Source organism: Lutra lutra, chromosome 11, assembly GCF_902655055.1.
Source record: "Lutra lutra chromosome 11, mLutLut1.2, whole genome shotgun sequence".
Lineage (NCBI taxonomy): Eukaryota > Metazoa > Chordata > Mammalia > Carnivora > Mustelidae > Lutra > Lutra lutra.
In genome coordinates this window covers 95252458-95274011 of record NC_062288.1, presented here as the reverse complement: position 1 = coordinate 95274011, position 21554 = coordinate 95252458, and the positions used below count along the sequence as shown (strand labels likewise).

The following is a 21554-nucleotide window of genomic DNA, read 5'->3' as shown; positions in this document are numbered from 1 at the left end:
TCAAGCAGACTCCTTGCTGAGTTTAGAGCCTGACACAGGGCTCAGTCTCACAACCCTGAGATCACGACCCAAACTGAAACCAAGAATTGGATGCTCAACTGACTGAACCACCCAGGCACCCCCAGAGGAAGGAATTATTAACTTCATTTTTTTTTTTATTGAAGGGGATTTTCTTAAAAGTTTACATTGAATCACTATACTGTACATCTGAAACTAATATTACATTGTATTTTAACTAACTGGAGTTTAAATAAAAACTAAAAAGAAAAAAAAATTTGTGGTACACAAGAGAGGTTGGGAAGATGATACAGTAAGAGGACTCTAAGTTCATTTCACTGGTACAAGGTAATACTCACATCAGCATATGTAACCCAGGAAATGACCTGAAGACAGTAGAATAAACTCCACAACTAAAGGGAGAGAGAGGCCACAATGAAGAGGGTAGAAGGGTGGAGATGCAGTAGGAAGTTCGATGGACTGTGGCCATCTGTGGGTAGGGAGCCAATAGCTAAGAGAATGGGGGGAAGCAGAATAGGACATGGGGGAGGCTGCATGGGAAAGACAAATCCCCATAACTTGGTGTTGAAAGCAAGGGGCTGAGTTTCATGAATTCATACAACAAGCAGGACTTAATGCCTGGAATGTTAAGAACAGTGAGCTTTATGGCTCTGGGAGAGCTTGGAGGGTGATAGGATGCTGAATCCCTGCCCTTAAAGAGATAGCAGGACAGACAGCCCACAGATTTATAGTGTAGAAGCAATAGTTTGAAAAACACCAGGGATATACTGGGAGGGGAGAGTACTTTACTCATTTCAGAGTGTGTCCTTGAGGGATAGTGATGGTTAAGGAACCTCTCTAGGAACAAAGGAGCTGGCAGGTGCCATCTCCCTCCCCTGTCCCCAGCATAAACTATATATACAGCCGCCTGTGTGAACAAGCACTGCTCTCAACATTCACTTTCTAACCTGCTTATGCCGGGCCCCATTCGCTATGCTTCAGTGGATCTGTCTTTCTAGTCATGCCTCCATCCACCCTCTTACCTGTCTATATGCTGCTTATAAGACACTCATTTCAGACCTAAAGACACATACAGATTGAGGGGATAGAGAAACATTTATCATATGAATGGATGTCAAAAGAAAGCCAGGGTGGCAGTACTTATATTTGGACAAAACAGACATTAAAACAAAGAGAAGATTACTATATGGTAATAAAGAGGATAATCTAACAAGATGTAACAATTGTAAATATTTATGCACCCAGCATGAGAGCACCAAGATATATAGAGCAGCTCGTAACAAACATAAAGGAAATAATCAATAGTAATACAATAATAGTAGGGGACTTTTATACCCCTTACATCAGTGGACAGGTCATCCAAACAGAAAACCAACAAGAAAACAGAGGCTTTGAATGACACACTGGACCAGATGGGTTTAACACACATACATAGAACATTCCATTCTAAAACAGCAAAATGCACATTCTTTTCAAGCAAACACAGAATATTAGGCAACAAAACAAGTCTCAACAAACTAAAAAGGACTGAAGTTGCCATGCATCTTTTCTGACCACAATGCTGTGTAACTAGAAATCAAGTACAAGAAAAATATTCTGGAAAGACCATAAATACACGGAGGTCAAATAAGATACTCCTAAACAATGAATGGATCAACCAAGAAATCAAAGAAGAAATTAAAAATTATGTGGAGAGAGATGAAAATGAAAATAGGACAAACCAAAATCTTTAGGACAAAGCAAAAGGGGTTATAGGAGGGAAGTTTATAGCAATCTAGACCTATGTCAAGAAGCTAGAAAAAGAACAAACAAAACCAAAAAGCAGCAGAAGAAAGGAAATAACAAAAATGAGAGCAGAAATAAGTGTTATAGAAACTAAGAAGCAGAACAGATCAATGAAATCAGGAGTTGGTCCTTTGAAATGATCAGCAAAATTCTCGACTCATTAACAAGAGAGAAAGAACGCAAACAAAATCACAAATGAAAGGAGAAATAATAACTGACAGCACAGAAATATAATGAATTGTAAGAGAGTATTATGAAGGATTACATAGAAACAAATTTGACAACCTAGAAGAAATGGGTGAATTCCTAGAAACATGTAACCTCCTAAGACTGAAGCATGAAGAAGTACAAAATTTGAACAGAAACAGAAATTTGTCTGCAAAACCAGAACAGCAATGAGATTGAATCAGTAATTGAAAAACTGCCCATAAACAATTACCTGGGACCACACGGCTTCACAGGGTAATCCCTACCAAATACTTAATGAAGAATTGATACCTTTTCTTCTCAAACTTTCCCAAAAAATAGAAGGAAAATTTCCAAATCATTTGATAGGCCACCACTACCCTGATACCAAAACCAATTCAAGACACCACAAAAAAAGGGGAACTACAGGCTGATATCTCTGGTGAACACAGATGCAAAAATCCTCAACAAAACATTGGCAAACTTAATCCAATAATACATTGAAAAAATCATTCACATATCAAGTGGGATTTATTTCCAGGGTGCAAGTGTGGTTCAGTATTTGCAAATCAGCTGACATGATGCATAACATCAACAAGAGACAGGATAGAAACCATATGGTCATTTCAATAGATATAGAAAAAGAATTTGACAAAGTACAACATCCATTCATGATAAAAACCCTCAACAAAGTAGACTTATAAGGAACATACCTCAACATAATAAAGGCCACATGTGGAAAAACTCACATTTAAGATCATACTGGGGTTGGGGAATGGATTGACCTCTTCTGCGGAGGTCAGGAACAAGACAAGGATGTCCACCCTCACCACTTTTATTCAAATAGTACTGGAAGTCCTAGCCACAATAGATAAGAAAAAGAAATAAAAGGAATCCAGATTAGTAAGGAAGAAGTAAAACTTTCACTATTTGCAGATGATATACTATACATAGAAAACCCTAAAGACTCCACCAAAAGACTACTAGAACTAATAAATGAATTCAGTAAGGTTGCATAATACAAAATCAGTATGCATAAATTGATTCCATTTCTACACAGTAATAATGAAAGAGCAGAAAGAGAAATTAAGAAAACAATCCCTTTTATAATTGCACCAAAAATAATAAAATTCCTAGGAATAAACTGAGGAAATTCAGACCTGTACTCTTAAAAAGTATAAAACACTGATGAAAGAAATTGAAAGTAACACGAACAAATGGAAAGATACTGCATGCTCATGGATTGAAAGAACAGATACTGTTAAAATGTCCATACTACCAAAGCAATCTGCAATCCCTATCAAAATTCCAGTAGCATTTTTCACAGAACTAAAACAATTTTAAAATTCATATGGAACTACAGAAAACCCTGAATAGCCAAAGTAGTCTTGGAAAAAGAATGACAAAATTGAAGATACCATAATCTCAGACTTCAAGATATACTACCAAACTCTGTTAACCAAAACAGTATGGTACTGGCACAAAAGAGGACACATAGATCAACGGAACAGAATAGAGAGTCCAGAAATAAACCCATGATTATATGGTCAATTAACCTTTGACAAAAGAGGCAAAAATATGCAATGGGGAAAAGATAGTCTCTTCAACAAATGAGGTGGGGAAAACTGGACCACTTTCTTTCACCACACACAAACTCAGCATCAATCAAAGATGTAAATGTGAAACCTGAAACCATGAAAATCCTAAAAAAGAACATAAACAGTAATTTTTCTGATAATCGGCCATAGCAATATTTTTCTGGATATGTCTCCTAAGGAAGGGAAACAAAAGCAAAAATAAACTATTGATGCTATATCGAAATAAAAAGCTGTGTCCAGTGAAGGAAACAATCATCAAAACTAAAAGCTTATCGAAAAGAAGATATTTTCAAATGACATACTAGATAATAGTTTAGTATCTTTATATAAGAATTTATACACATCAACAACAAAAAAATAAATAATCCAATTTAAAAAACGGGTAGAAGACATGAATAGGCATTTCTTCCAAGAAGACATACAGATGGCCAACAGACAGATGAAAAGATGGTCAGCATCACTCATCATCAGGGAAATGCAAATCAAAACAACAATGAGATACCACCATCTCACATCTGTCAGAATGACTAAAATCAAAAACACAAGTAACGTGTTGACAAGGATCTAGAGAAAAGGGAACCATTGTACACCATTGGTGGGAATGCAAACTGGCACAGCCACTGTGGAAAACAGAATGGAGGTTCCTCAAAATTTTAAAACGAGAATTACCATGTGATCCAGTAATTCCAGTATTGGGTATTTACTCAAAAAATAATAAAAATACTTATGTGAAAAGATACTTGCACCCCTTTGTTTATTGCAGCATTATTTACAGTAGCCAAATTATGGAAGCAGCCTGAGTAGCCAATGATAGAAGAATGGGTAAGAAGAAGTGGGGGGTGTATATGTACATATATGTATATGCACACGTGTATATGCATACATATGTATATATGTATGCATATATGTGTGTTTATACATACATACATACATGTATATGTATATATACACACTGGAATATTAGTCATAAGGAGGAATGAAATCTTGCCATTTGCAACAACATGGACAGAGTAGAGGGCATAGTGCTAAGTGAAAAAGTCAGTTAGAGAAAGACAAATACCATATGATGTCACTCATGTGGAATTTAAAAAACCAAGGGAAAAAATGAGAGATAAACAAAAAAACAGACTTCTTTATAGAGAACAACCTGAAGGTTACCAGAGGGGAATTGGGTGGGGAGGATGGGCAAAATAGATGAAAGGGATTCATCGTACACTCATCATGATGAGCACTGAGTGGTTTAAAGAGTTGTGGAATCGCTATGTTGTACTCCTGGAACCCATATAATACTGGATGTTAACTGTACTGGAATTAAAGAAGGGGCAAAGGCTGTTAAATGTGGATGGTGTTTGGTAGATGTATGTAATATATTTCCTTATTTCTTCTATGACATGTAGTTATCATCAGTGTCAGGTTATCTTTCTGTAGTTTTCTTTTTTTTTTTTCTTTTAAGATTTTATTTATTTATTTGACACAGAGCAAATGAGAGAGAGAGCAAGCACAAGCAGGGGGAACGGCAGACGGGAGAAGGCAGCTCCCCACTGCGCAGAGAGCCCGATGCGCGGCTCAATCCCAGCACCCAGGGATCGTGGCCTGAGCTGAAGGCAGCCACTTAACAGACTGAACCACCCAGGCGCCCCTTTCTTTTGTTTTCTTATATATATTTCTAGATAAATCAGTCTTCTGTGGTAATCGTTATATCCAGTTTTCCTATTCTGGTTACGCAGAAGGCCATGTGACTAGTTTTCAGCGTGTTATGAACAGCAATGTCTTGTGTCTCCTCATATCTTATGTCTAATTGCCAATATTAGTTCCTCCAAAGCTTCCCCACCGCCCCCCTTCTGCCCAGCCTAGTGATTGACATTGTTCAAAATGGTGGCTGCTCTTTCAGCTTGAATTCCTGAATGACTGTAATAATCAGAGCTTCCCGGTCTCTCTGAAATGGACAGATAGCATGAACAAAAATAAACCTTTTTTGTTTTAAGCCATTGGGGATTCCTTAACACAGCATAATGTAGTCTATCCTGGCTAGTACACATTCTGTGGAAACTGCTCATTTGATAGAACTTCTGTTGTGGGCCTTTAAACATTTAATGGTGATATCAGTACCTAATGGTTGTGTTTTTAATTATGTCTTAAGCAGTCTGCATAGTGCTTTATAAATATCTCACTAAATTTTTGCAATTCTCCTATGACGGAAGAGCTATGATGAGGTAGGATCTTGCCCTGGGGTCTGTCTTTCCATTTTATAATCTTAAATATCATCTCTTATTTTTCACTGAATCAGAGATACATTTGGTTGTAAGATACACTGTTGTTTTATGTACCACAAAAAAATAGTAAATTAAACTTTTTCAGAACTTATTTTCACTTTTTAAAAAACTTACCTCTTCCACCCATATCAAATTTATCCTCAGCCATCTCTTGTTTTTGGCCTTTCTGCATACATAATAACTTTTGTTTCAATGGAGAAACATAATCTTTCTGGATATATTTTACAGTGGCAGTTAACGTCAACATATGCAATACCAACAATGCTCATAAGTTAGTTTACTGATGACCATCTGAATAGAGTTCATCAAGTTGTGCACATGTAGGCAATGAGAACTACATTGTGCTCACCATCTGGACAACAGCAATTTTAAGATGTCACCAGTTGTAAGATGCGTTCTGATTTCTGTTACAATGTAAAAGAAAAAGTGTCATTTAGAATGAGTGAAAATCATGTTATTTCTCAATTTCCAGATTTATATCTCTAGCCCAGGCCTTTTAATTTAATTCCAAATGTAGATATCTAGGTCTTATTTAAGTTACCTACTCTAATTATTTTAATAAGTACATTTTCAAGATTTGTTCATGTTATAGCATATATCAGTATTTTATTTCATTTTATTGCCAAATAATATTCCAGTGAATATTACCACATTTTATTTATTTATTTACTAGTTGATGAGTGGTTGGGGTTGTTTCCCCTTTTTGGTTAATTGTGCATAATGCATCTATGAAGATTCATGTATAAGTTTTTGTATGTTCTATTGTATATTGTTGTGCTCTTCTAACACAGTGCATTAATTATTTATGGTATAACAAACCACCCCAAAGCTTAGTGCTTCACACAACCACTGTGAATCTGTTAGCAGGACATGGGGCTGAGCTAACCTTTGCTAAACTCTTTTAAGTTTCTTTGACCAAACTGATGGTTTAAGAAGGCTAGCTGGTCTAGGATGGCCTTGAATGGCACAACTTGGTTCTAGGAGGCTAGCCCAAACGTGTTTCATAGCAAGGCATAAGTATATGGGCAAGCAAGTTCAATTGTGCAGGAAAGCAAGAAGTTTGTGTTTGCATTTTAAGCATCTGCTTGGGTCATGTTTCCTAAATCCTGTTGCCTGAAACAAGTCACTTGGAGAAGGATTAGAGTGGAAAAGGATTGCAAGTTATTGAACAGAAGGTATGCCTACAGGGAAACCATTAATTGGGGTCATGAATGCAGTCAGCCTGTCACCAATCCATTCTCCTATCTTAATGCCTTGCATTTATTTTCCGTCTGATTTTCTTTTTATACACCTACATGGCAAGTTTGCTCCCTCACTCCCTCAGGTCTCCATTCATATATTATCTTATCAGTGAGTCCTTCAACTCTAACTACTTTATAGAATTAATAGCCACCCACTTCCTTCCTGCTTTCCAGCTTTTTCTTAGAGCTTCTAATCACCATCTGACATATTATGTTTGTTTTGTGCTTATCTTTCCTCAACTACAATATCAAGGATTTTGGTTTAATTACCTGATGGTGGAATTTTTCTTCAAGTAGTCCACTTCCCCCCTTATCCATGGAGGATATGTTCCAAGATCCCCAGTGGATGCCTGAAACTGTGTATAGTACTGAACCCTATATATACTTTGTTTTTTCCTGTACATACATACCTGTGATAAAGTTTAATTTATTAAATTAGGCACAGGAAGAGATTAACAACATTAATAATAAAATAATTCATTATAACAATATACTGTAATAAAAGTTAAGTGTTGTCTCTTCTTTCTCTCTCTCTCTGTCTGTCTCACAATATCTTATACTGTACTTATCCTTGTGATGGTGTGAGATAAAATACCTCCATGGTGAGATGAAATGAAGTGACAGGCACTGTGATGTAGCTTTAGGCCACTAATGACCTTCTCACAATCTGTCAGAAGGAGGATTAGCTCTTTTCAGTCTGTGGTGGATCACAGGTAGCTGAAACTGGAAAGTGACACTGCAGATCGGGGGTGCCTTCTGGCCTTCTCATAGACACACAGGCCATGCAGTATATCACAGTTGTTCTACCACTGATTAGCTGTCTGACCTGGGCCAGGTTCGTTTTTTCACCTGCTTGCTTTTCTTTAAAGTAAGGATAATAATAGTTCCAAACTAAATAACTTGAGTTATTAGGGGGAGTTGAGCCAGTTTAATATATACTATGTGTGTTAACAGCGCCTGGTACAAAGTAAATGCTAGAAAAGTACAATATTCTATTGGCATAATATTCTTATCAACTCTTGTTATTAGAGTACCTGGCACTGGGAAAATGGAATTAGAAGCTGGAGAGATCTTATACTGAGAGAAAAATTGTAAGATTGTTGAATACTCGACAGTGTATTTTTTGCGGGAAGGGGAAAAGCCCATGAAGCAAAGGAAATAGGTGATGTTTTTCCAATGTGTGTATGGTAATATTGTATCCTGAAAACACTCACATACCATCAAGTGCTCTTCATAAAATATTATTCATTATTTCAGATTTACTAAAAAATACCTAAAATTTGTGAACATATTTTTTTAACTCTGCCTCTTCTGAGAGTCTCATAAGCATCATTCTCTGTACATCAGAGAGAATGCCTTGGACTCACACTTGGTACATTAGGACTGAATTCTTTCATGGAGCTCCATTTGAGAAAGATGGAAAATATTTTGACTAAGTTGGCTCCTACTTCTCTGACCTGTGAACTACCTGCTTCATGCTAGTGTTCTTAGGTGCTGGGAATAAAATAGTGATCAATGTGGTATTGATATTAATTTCACTGAGCTTACAGTCCTAATAGGCCACTATGCCCTAGTTATTTACTTATGTTTTCCCACACATCTTTTACTGTAGAATTGTAAGGCTCAGTGCTCTGGAATGGTGTTCCAGGGTTTTGGAGAAGTGAGAGTGACTTGTTTTTGAAGTTAAATAAATTTAGTGCATGATCTTATGGACAGTTTAAAAATAGTTATTTTGGGGGGCACCTGGCTGGCTCAGTTGGTGGAGTGTGCAGCTCTTGATCTCGGGATTGTGACTTCAGGCCCCAAGTTGGGCATAGAGACTGCTTAAAAATAAAATCTTTTAAAAATATAATAATAAAATAGTTCATTTTTGGTGCTGTTATGTTTTGTTTTTCCAGGATCCCTGAAACTACTAAGGTATATCTGCTTTTAATTAGCCAGGAAAAAAACAAAAACAAAAAGTCTTTCCTCCTTTTATTCCATTTTGGATAATTTTAGATTAATTTCCAAGTTTAACTGAAAAGCCAGGATACTTTCTGCTTATTGATTTCAGGAATACTACTTCCCTCTTTGTATTTCTCACTCACCTGCCCAAAGTTATTGTGGAACTATGATCAATAGACTCTTAAATCCTCGACCTCTTTTTTATTATTATTTTTTATTTTTTAAATATTTTATTTGTTTATCAGAGAGAGAGCATGAGCAGGGAGGAGATGCAGAAGGAGGTTCCCTATGAGCAGGGAGCCTGACTCAAGGCTCTATCCCAGGACCCTGAGATCATGACCTGAGCCACCCAGGCACCCCCACCCACCAACCTCTTTTTTAATCTTAAGAAGATTCCAGACACCTGTCTGGCCCCTGATTATAGCACTTCTTCAGCCGTGAAGTGAAGTGAAACTGTCTTTCACTTCACGACAGTGAAACTGTCTTTTCACAGCCCACCAACTTTAGGACCAGGGAATGACTATAACAATTACTAATATCCCTGACACTCTCCCCTTTCATTTTATGGGCCTAACAAAATACCAACTGTGTGCCCTCTGTCTGCCCACCCTCAGGCAGTTGTATGTACCACTTTAAATTTATGCCATAAACCTCAATAGGCCTTCACCTGTGTCTGCCGGCAGTGCTGCTGCTGCTGCTTCACTTTGCCTGTTAAGACTTCGTTTCCACTCATTGCGAACTTCTTACAGCTCACTCTCATCTGTGGGCTTCACCTCAAACTTTGTTGAGAAGTTAGATGCAGCTCTTATCTCACCACCAAATCTACAGACCTATCTGCATTGGGCTTCTTGTTCTCTGTCTTCCTTTCAGTTGTTACCAGAGACCTTCCCTGACAGTTTAATTCCTCTTCTTGTGACTCAGGTTGCATCTCTTCTTACTGTCTCTGGGACTTCTTTCCTGCAGTTAGCATCTCTCTTCCACATCATCAGTTTCTCCCTCTCTGTTGGATGTTCCTTTTAGCCTGCAAACATGCTGTGTTATCCCCCAGGTCAGGTATTTCTGCAAATGTGTGTAAATGTGATGACCAGATATATAAAATTCCATTCTTCTTAGTGTCTTCTTCCATTATTCTTGTTCCAGTTTTTGTCCAATAAATTTTCTTCTCTGAATAGTTTTTCACCTCCTTCAGTGTCTGTTTCTTCTCAACCATTTTTGTGGTTTCTGGTTTTTTTGTTTGTTTGTTTGTTTGTTTGTTTTACTAGTCCTCTAAATATTGGTGGGCCTTACGGTTTATTCTTTGCCTATACTCCCTTGGAAATCCGCTTATTACTGTGCTGTGACACCTGCCTGTATCTCCTGCCTCATCTCTCCTTCTAAGTTCTAAAATGCATGGCCAGCTTGCCTTCTTGATCATTTCATTGACCTCTGCTGTTGGTGACACATAATGCTTGCTAACTCTCCCTCTTGATTGCCCCACTTCAGTAAATGGCATCATTGTCCATCCTGTTGCTTATACCAAAATTTTGGCTCTTGACTCTTATTTTTCTCTCCCACCCCTTCCCCATATCTAATTTGTTAGTAAGTTTTATTTTCTCTACTTTTTTTTTTTTTTAAAGATTTTATTTATTTATTTGACAGAGAGAGATCACAAGCAGATGGAGAGGCAGGCAGAGAAAGAGAGAGAGGGAAGCAGGCTCCCTGCTGAGCAGAGAGCCCGATGCGGGCCTTGATCCCAGGACCCTGAGATCATGACCTGAGCCGAAGGCAGCGGCTTAACCCACTGAGCCACCCAGGCGCCCTATTTTCTCTACTTTTAAAATATATCCCAAATTCCGTTTTTCTGCATTGCTTCCACCGTAGTTCGAGCAATCATCTCTTGCTTAGCCTACAACCATAATCTCAACTGGTCTTCTTTGCATCCACTGTTAACCTTCCTATAATCCATTCTTCACTAGAGTGATAATTAAAGCCATTATAATATTTACTGCTCTGGATTTCATTATCTTGAATTAAATCCTGACTCCTTATTGTTTACCTGCTCTGTGGCTGTGAGCAAAATACTTAATACCTCTGTGCCACAATATTCTCATCTAGAAAATGGGATGATAATTGTCAATAATAAGATACCAGTCAGATTATGTCACATACACACTCATACACATGTACCCAGTTTTGAGAGTTTGGGTTTTCATTGGACCTAGTGTAAAATCCAAACTACTTACCAGTGTTTTCAGGACTTCTTCATAATCTAGCTTCTTGCTTAATTTTTCTGACTTCTTGTTTTCATGTGCCTCTTGCTTACCATACTTACTCTACTAAAACCACACGTCCTATCTTTTAACCTTTTACTCTGAAACATTACTTCTGATGGGGTATGTTTTCCTTTCTTTCTTTTTTTAGACCAGTTTTTTCATGTTCATGTTTTTTGTTTGCTTTGTTGTATGTAAAGGTAGTGCCATTTTAAAAAAATCAGTTGATGTTTTTTCGCCTGGTGACTTATCTTTTTAAAGGCTAGAACCAAGGACCTACTATGTTTTTCCAGTTTTGTAGGAGATTTGGAAATTCCTTGAAGTGGAATTGCTAAGTCAAAGGGTAGGAATATTTTCAGACCTATGATTCCTATTGAAGTAAGTTCTTGAGACTTTACATGTCCTATTACATATTGCTGCTGTGGTCTTTACTCATTCTGTTATTTACCCTTTCTAAAATTTTTTCCTATAACAGTATTTCCACTTTCTCCTTGCCTGGTCATTCTGTTCTTTGTGATCTTTTTCTTTCCTTCTGTTGGATTTTCGTGGTATCTTGTGATTCTTTTCTTTTTCGTCTCTTTTTTTTAAGACAGAGATTGACTTAATTAATTTAAATTTATTAATTAAAATTTTAATTAATTTTTATTAATTTAATTAAATCAATCAATTAATTAAATTTATTAATTAATTTAATTAATTTAAAGTAGGCTTCATACCCAACATGGGACTTCAACTCAGGACCTTAAGATCAAGGGTCATATGTTCTACCAACTGAGCCAACCAGGTGCCCTCCTTTTTTTTTAATGGAAATATAATAGACATATCAGTTTTAGGTATACAACGTGATTTGCCATTTGTATATATTGACAGATCATCACCACAGTAAGTCTAGTTAACATCCGTCACCACACATGGTCACAATTTTTTTTCTTGCGATAAGAACTCTTAAGATTTAGTCTTAGAAATTTTCAAATATGTATTACAGTGTTATTAACTGTAGTTACCATGCTGTTCATATCTTGTGATTCTTGACTATTCATATTCATGAATAAAGGACTGAGTTGATTAGAGGGTTTTGCAGTTAAATTGGTCTAGACTTTTGTAAATGAGAAGTCTGATTGTGAGTTCTCTTTAAGTTTTTGTGTATTCATTGGTTGGTTTTTTCTAGAACACAAGGATTGGAGTTGGCAGGTTTAGGGCTACCCTAATTATAAGTGGAAGGACAGCTTTTAGTATGAAAGGAGCTAAGCAACTCACCACCTCAGTTTCCTTCTTCATTCTCCCCTTCCTTTTTTCAAGCGTAAGAAAAGCATAAGTACAATAATGTTGATTTTGGGGGCCCTTGGGTGGCTCATTCAGTTAAGTGTCTGTCTTTGGATCGGGTCATGATCCTGGGATCCCAGGATGAGTTCCACATCCAGTTCTTTGCTCAGTGGGGAACCTGCTTCTCCCTTTCTACCTGCTGCTCCCTCAGCTTGTGCTCTCTCTCTGTGACAAATAAATAAATGAAATCTTTTAAAAAAGATAATGTTCATTATCCATGTACCTATAACCCAGTTTTTTTGAATTAAGTCTTTTATCATATTTACTTCAGATTTTCTAAACAAAATTACAGACACAGATAAAGTACCTTACAGACCATCAAAGGTAATTGGAGCTTATCCTTTATCCTGTTCCCTGCCCTCTTCATCTTCAGAGGTACCCATTATCCTGAGTTTAGTGTTTATCATACCCATGCATGTTTCTAAATTTTTAAGAAATTTTTAATTTAAATTCAGTTTGGTTAAGGGGCACCTGGATGGTTCAGTTTGTTGTATATCTGACTTTTGATTTCAGCTTGGGTCATGGTCTTGGGGTTGTGGGATTAGGCCCCACATCTGGCTCTGTGCTCAGCACGGTATCTGTCCCTCTCCCTCTGTTCTACCTCCCTCCCCAACTCATGCTCGCTCTCTCTGTAGAATAAATAAATAAAACCTCTAAGTAAATAAATAAATTCATTCAATTTAGTTAACATATAGTGTATTATTAGTTTCGGGGTAGAATTTAGTGATTCATCAGTTGCATATAACACCCAGTGCTCATCATATCAAGCACTTTCCTTAATGCCCATCACCCAGTTACTCCATTACCCACGTACTTCCCCTCATTTGTAAATTTTTGCCATGGGTGTATATCCATAAACAATATTAATTGCATATTTTAAAACTGTATATGCCTTGGAACTTGACTTTTTTCATTCAGTGTTACATTTTTTAGATGTATCCATGTCAGTATATTTAGCTCTAGTTCCTCATTTTGACTTACTATTTTACTTTTGGTTTTTTACCCATTTTTCTCTTAGTATTTAAGTTGGTCCTAATATTTTGCTATTATAAATGTTGCTGCAAAGAATACTTCTTATACATATGTTAGTAGTGATATAGTTAGATGATAGTATAATGCCCATCTTTTTTTTTTTTAAGATTTTATTTATTTATTTGACAGAGAGAGATCCCAAGTAGGCAGAGATGCAGGCAGAGAGAGCGAGGAGGAAGCAGGCCCCCTGCTGAGCAGAGAGCCCAATGCAGGACTCGATCCCAGGACCCTGAGATCATGACCTGAGCCGAAGGCAGAGGCTTAACCCACTGAGCCACCCAGGCGCCCCTATAATGCCCATCTTCAGCTTAACAGGATATTTCCAGTTTATTCTCATGCATTTATATTATAACCACATGTAGAATTGAAAAGCACCTATTGTTGTATGTGGTTAGACCTAAATTTTTTGCTGGTCTCATGGGTGTGAAATGATTTCTTATTTTAATTTGCATTTCTTTGATTACTAATTAGGTCACTTATTTTTTTTAATTTTTAAAAGATTTATTTATTTGAGAGAGAGAACATGATGAAGAGGAGGGGCCGAGGGAGAGGGAGAAGCAGATTCTCCACTGAGCAGGGAGCCTGACATGGGGCTCAATCCCAGAACCCCGAGATCATGACCTGAGCCACAGGCAGTCGCTCAACCGACTGAGCCACCCAGGGGCCCCATGAGGTCATTTATTTTATCATGTGTCTGTTGGATAGTCTGAATTCTCTTTAGTTCAGCTACCTATTCATAAATCCATTGCCCATTTTTCTTTTGGATTATTTGACATTTTCTGTAAGGATAGCCAGTTACCCCAGAATTATTTATTATATAGTCTATGAAACATGGATAGTCTTACTGTACATATGGTACATTCTTATTCTCATTATTTAAAGTAATTAAAAGGCTATCATTTTACAGTGCTTTTGTAAGAATTTTAGAATCAGTTTGCCAAATTCCATGGGGGGAAAAAATCTCAGGATTTTGTTTATTGTCTTTCACTGAATTAATTTGGGGGAAATTGAGATTATTATGATACTGAGTCTTCATACTAAAGGGCATTTATGTTAGTCTTTGTCACATGAAGGGTTGGGCCATGCACCTGCACACATGCATCACATAGCATAAATGTGAAATAAGATTTAGTGGGAAACAGGAAGTGCCAGAGCACACATAATCCTGAGCTCTATTATCTTCACATAGATGTGTACTTAGAGTAGACATAACTAGAATTAATATACCAGGGAAAGGGCTCCTCAGTAATAATTGGAACTTTGAGGTTGATGAAATGGCCTTATTAGAAAAGGGAGCTCTGTGTCTCTCATTAGTCTTTTCTTGCATCAAGTAAACTCAGACCTGCTGAGTCAACTTGTTGATAGGTACTGAGAGGAAGAAATTAACCTTCGGAGTCCTCTGAGTTTCTCTTCTCAATCTTCTTTTACGCATTTGGATATTATTTTCTTGTTCTGTCTACAAAGGTCTTGAAATTTTTTATTAGATTTATTCCTAGGGGCTCTAAGCTGGCTCAGTTAGTGGAACATGTGACTCTTGATCTTGCAGTTGTGAGTTTGAGCCCCACATTGGGTGTAGAGATTACTTAAATATAAATAATCTTTTTTTAAAAAGGATTTATACCTAGATTCTTTTTTTTTTTTTTAAAGATTTTATTTATTTATTTGACAGAGAGAGATCACAAGTAGATGGAGAGGCAGGCAGAGAGAGAGAGAGGGAAGCAGGATCTCTGCCGAGCAGAGAACCCGATGCGGGACTCGATCCCAGGACCCTGAGATCATGACCCGAGCCAAAGGCAGTGGCTTAACCCACTGAGCCACACAGGCGTCCCTATACCTAGATTCTTTGTGGTCTTTGTTGCTATTGTGAAGGCCATGGGTCCCACCCCCATTTTATTTATTTATTTATTTAGATAATTTATTTAAATTTGTAAATAAATATTTATTTATTTATTTTAGAGAGGGAGGTTGGCGGAGGGCAAAGGGAGAGGGAGAAGGAGACTCTTAGGCAGGACCCATGCTTAGCATAGAGCCCAGCGTGGGGCTGGATCTCATAGCCCTGAGATCATGACCTGGGCCAAAATCAAGAGTCAGACACTTCACCAGCTCAGCCACCCAGGCACCCTGAATGGCATCTTTTTTTAATTGGGTCTGGCCGATGCATTGGAATACTATATAATGTCTGTGTACTTCATCTTATATCCGGTCATCTTGATAAACGAATTCTACATTAGTTTTTATAGATACTAGTTATTAGTCCTAATGGTTTCTAGGTTCTCTTTGGCTTTTCTATAGATATCATATTTCCTACAAATAAATTTTTATCTCTACTATTACGATTTTTATGTCCGTTTTCATATGCTCTCCGTACTATTAACTATAACCTCCTCTGTATGATATCAGTGATAACAGGTACCTTTGTCTTACACCTGACCTTTCACTGTGATATTTTGCTGCAGGTTTCTTATAGATGTATTTTATTAAGTTAAAAGATCCCTATTTCTAATATCAAGATTTTTTTAAAAGATTTTATTTATTTATTTGACAGACAGAGATTATAAGCAGGCAGAGAGGCAGGCAGAGAGAGAGGAAGGGAAGCAGGATCCCTGCTGAGCAGAGAGCCCGATGTGGGGCTCCATCCCAGGACCCTGGGATCATGACCTGAGCCAAAGGCAGAGGCTTTAACCCACTGGCTTTAACCCAGGCACCCCTAATATCAAGATTTTTAAAATAAGTGAATGTTAAACTTCTCAAAATATATTCAGATTTTGTTACTGATTTCTAAATTAATTGCCTCATGATAAAGGAATATGGTTTGTCTGATAATAGTTATGAAACATGTTTTATGGTCTGGAATGTGACATGTACATAGAGGTAAAAAGAAAGAATAACAAAACTTGATCAGTTCTATAGAAGTCGAAAATCAAGAAAAAGCAGTGTAAGTGGAAAATACACAATATAAGATGGTAGAAATAAATCAGCCACAAAAATGTAAATGAACTAAATTGTTTAATTAAAACATAAATATGCTTAAAACAAAACAGGCTAGCAAAAAGAACTATGCATAATTCATTTATAGCAAACACACAGTGGTTGCAAGTAAAAAGATGAGGGGGTGCCTAGGTGGCATAGTCGGTTAAATGTCTGACTCTTGATCTCAACTCAGGTCTTGATCTTAGTGTTGTGAGTTCAAGCCTCATGTTGGGCTCCATGCTAGGCGGGGAGCCTACTTAATTAAAAAAATAAGGTAAAAAGATGAGAAAAGACATATCAAGCACATAGTGATAGAATGCTGGTGTACATAGGTTTGTATCACAAAATAGACTTTAAGAGAAAAAGCATTGTTAGGAAGAAATAAAGGAAAATGAAATAAAAAGTATAGGGAAAAACTCAAACCCACAGAAGAGTGGAAATGACAGTACAATGAACACTTACATAGGTATTACTTATACTGCCTAGCTTCAACAGTTAACATTTTGCTAGATTTATAGATCCTGGAAGATTATTTTACCTGTCTAAAATATTGTATTTAAGGAGATTAACAATTCCATAATTGCATGAAGTCCATGTTTAAATTTCCACAATTATCCTAAGTGTTTTTTATGACTGTCCTCCATCCCTGAACTAAGATCTCCTTTTTGTGCATGCATTGAATTAGTTTTTTTTTTAATAATTGTTGTCTTAGAGTCTTCAACTGACCACCCACCATTTTGTTTCCAATGACATGATTTATTAGGACACTTGTCCTGCAGTGTCTCATATTTTGGATTTCTTTGGTTTTCATGGCTTTGACTTTCAAAGAGAGAGATAAATGTCTTGTAGAATGTCCCATATTCTCTGTTTTCCTGATTATTTCATTTTGGTACTTTTAGCCTACTTATTATTCTGGATGTTCCTTCTAAATTTGAAGCTAAGTATAAAAGTTTGATTTGATTCTATATAAATGTTTTGCAGGTATACTTCATGGGTGATAGATAATGTGTCATTTATGTTGCATCACATTATGTCCCTCTATTAATGATTCTGAGCCACATCTCCTTGTAAAGGTGGTGTTTCCCTTTGTCTTTAATATGCGGAAATGCTTTAACATTATATGTACCCTGTTCATCAGCTTTTCACCTAATGTCTTTAGCCTCCTGTGATCTTTCCTGAATCAGTGATTTTTATATTAGCTGGCATTTTTTTTGTAAAGAGGGCTTCCCACATCAAACAGGAGTAAGTAGAATTTTTCCCCGCAAAAGGCAAGATAAATTCGTGATTCTTTTCTAGTAATGTTTAGTTTTCTATAGATGGAATAGTCACTAACAGTGGTGGCAAACGTTGCCCAAAACATACTTTCTTACTTTTATGGACTAGTGAGTTTTTATTTTATGTATGCAATCTGTTACAGCTCATTGTGGTTTTTACTCTTTTTGCTGATTATCTTCCGAATTTGGGCAGTACAACTCCCTTTAGGCTGACTCCTGTGTTGTTTTGACGTCTGTCTGGCACATGAAGATGTTCCAGGATCCCTCTTGTTGAATAATAGGTGGGTCTTAGAATGCTTTAGTGCTGGCCATTTTCCCCCAGTAGTTGTTATCATTGTTTTTGTTGTTTTATTTAGTTTATGCTTATTTAGATTTATCCTTGTGTTTATTAGTTTCTAGGTTCCCCATTTATATCAGTTTCCTACAGTTGCTGTACCAAATGACCACAAACCTGGTGTTTTATAATACCACAGCTGTGTTCTCTTAATAATTCTGAAGGCCTGAGGTCCAAAGTGGGTTTCACTGGGCCAAAATCGAGGTACCAAAAAGAAATGCTTTTCCTCTGGAGCATATTTCCCTGCCTTTTCCAGCTTCTAGAACTGCATTCCTTGGACTCTTTAATTTATAGTCCCTTCTTTCAACTTCAGGGCCAGCATTGCAGCATCTTCAAATCTCTCTGGTGGATCCTCATGTTATCTAATCCTCTGTAATAAAATCTCCCCCCAATTCCATTTTATAAAGATGCTTGAAGTAACATTTAAGGCCCATGCAAGATAATCTCCCTAACTCAAGATACTTAATTGCAAAAAGAGAGAGAGAGAGAGAGACTTAATTACATCTACAAAATTCTTTTTGTCATATAAGGTAACTTAGGTTCTGGGGTTTAGAACGTAGATATTTGGGGGCTGTTGATCAGTCTACCATACCCATTGCCATTCTTTCTTTTACATTATTCTGGGTTTAGTTCCTTTTTCTAGGTTGTCAGCTGTCTTCATTTGTATCTTGAAGTCATTTCATTATCTTCTGGCTTCTTTTATTGTTAAGAAATATGATGTCTGATATATTTTTCTTTTCTCTCTGGTTGATTTTAAGAACTTTTATGCACTTTAACTTCAACCTGTATGGTTGTGGATTTAGTTTTATCTGTCATGGTCAGAACACAGGACTCACTGTGCTACTCTTTTTTTTATTATTATTAATTATTTTTATTAACATATAATGTATTATTTGCCCCAGGAGTACAGGTCTGTGAATCGTCAGGGTTATACACTTAACAGCACTCACCATATCTCATACCCTCCCCAATGTCCATAACCTAACCACCCTCTCCACCCCTCCCCAGCTCACTGTGCTACTCTTGAGTAATTTTTATTTTGAACTGTTCTGGAAAATGACAGCCATCTTCTCTTCAGATATCTCTCCCATTGTCTGTTTAACCTTCTGAATTTACTTAAATTCCATTCTTTGTCGTTCATATTTTCCATTCATTTTTCTCTGCCTTTGGCTAATTTTCTCTGACTCTTCTAGTTCTTTAATTCTTTCTTCAGCTCTAATCTGTTTACTTCAACTGAAGTTTTATTTTAATGACTATATGATTAAAATTTCAAGTCTTTATCATTTTCTCATGCTTCCTTTTTATATGTGCTATCTTTAAGCTTGGAGATATTTTAGAATTATCTCAGTAGAAAACTTCCTTATGTCCTTTGGTCTGCAGTTTATTAGCTTTGATTTCTTTCTTAAGCTGATGTATTTTTTTTTTATTTTAGAGGAAGTATTCAGAATTTTTTTCACTGAATGTTGCTCTAGCTTTCTTTCTTACGGTACCATAATTCTTGTAGCGATTCTTCTGAAACTTTAGGACCATGTCTCTCTTTTTTAAATTATTTTAAATTTTTTATCTTTGGTAATAGTCATTTTTTTTTTGGCATCTATAATCTGTAATTTTCTCCTTCGACCTATTAAGGTATTATTTCACTGGATTTCTGATGAATGACTAGCATTAATGTGAGAGAAAGAGCGAGAGGGAGAGAAAGGTTGGGGGAAGGGAGAGGGAAGACCGTTTTTCCTATCCAGAGCACCTGGGTGGCTCAGTCAGTTAAGGGTCTGACTCTTAATTTCTGCTTAGGTCGTGATCTCAGGGTTGTGATATCGAACCCCTCCACCCCTCCATCAGGCTTCGTGCTGAGCGTGGAACCTGCTTAAGATTCTCTCTCCTCTCCTTCTGCTCCCGCCTCCTCTGCCTCTCTCTCTTCTTTTGCCTTTCCCTCTCTCTCTCCCTCTCTTTTAAAAAAAAAAAAAAAAAAAAAGGTTTTTCTTTCCTCACAGGTTGGATTATTGTGGTTTTCTTTTTCTTTTTGTATTATCTATGTCAGGTTTGGATATCTAGATTTTGCTAGTTTCATAAAATGAATTTGGAAGACTTTTCTTTTTATATTCTATTATCTATTAATAATTATTACTATATTTTCTTTAAAGGTTTTATAGAAACCGATCATATAATAATCTGGACTTGATGCCTTTTTATTGAGAGGAAGGAAGCCAGTGGCTGTAGTTTTTTGTACCATTGTTTCCCTGTAGTTCCTTCCTTAGTAGTTTGTCTGAATTTATTTTTTAACATAGGCATCTTCAGAGGTAGGCTTTTAAAAAAAAATACCAGCCATTTTTAGGGGGAGGAAAATTTGCCATTTGTAAAGTCACTAGACATGATCGATTGTTTACTGTAATTATTTAGTTGCTATGGTCCACTGAAGAGATCAAAACAGGAGAGTAAATCTAGTAAATCTAGTGCCTTTCTTGAATTTTGTTATTGTTTTTGTTTTTAATTCTTTCATTTTCCTTTTAGGATTGTTGAAAATAGATTTCCTTCATTTTTTCTAAGAAGGCATATTAAGGCCAAAACTTTATCTCCTTTTAGTTTTACAATATCTTATTCTACTTTTTAAAAAATTACTTATTTTTATTTTTTTAAATTTATTTTTATTTATTTTTTTAAAAGATTTTGTTTATTTATTTATTTGACAGACAGAGATCACAAGTAGGCAGAGAGGCAGGGAGAGAGAGAGGAGGAAGCAGGCTCCCCGCCGAGCAGAGAGCCCAACGCGGGACTCGATCCCAGGACCCCGGGATCATGACCCGATCGGAAGGCAGAGGCTTCAATCCACTGAGCCACCCAGGCGCCCCCAAAATTACTTATTTTTAGAGAGAGCACATGGATGCGCACACACATATGTGGCAAAGGATGAGGGGCACAGAGGGAGAGAGGGAATCCCAAGAAGAACCCCCTCACTGAGCACAGAACCGGTTGCAGGGCTCGATCTCAGGACGCTGAGATCATGACCTGAGCCAAAAATCAAGAGTCAGATGCTCAACCAACTGAGCCACCTAGGCGCCCCTCATTATACTTTTTTTTTTTTTAAGATTTTATTTATTTATTTGACAGAGCATGAGCAAGAGAGGGAACACAAGCAGGGGGAGTTGGAGAGGGAGAAGCAGACTCCCTGCGGAGCAGGGAGCCCAATGTGGGGCTCGATCCCAAGACCCTGGGATTACAACCTGAGCCGAAGGCAGACGCCTAATGACTGAGCCACCTGTGCGCCCTTCCTTATTCTACTTTTTAATATATTTTTATTTTATAAGTATCATCCAAGTTCTTTCTCTTACT

The 21554-nt window shown here is 37.0% G+C and overlaps 1 protein-coding gene across 6 annotated transcripts in view; it reads left to right on the top strand.

Moving 5' to 3' along the window:
• BRAF (B-Raf proto-oncogene, serine/threonine kinase) overlaps positions 1-21554 on the top strand; it is a 178676-nt gene that overhangs the window by 54694 nt on the left and 102428 nt on the right. The gene's annotated exons all lie outside the window — the stretch shown is intronic.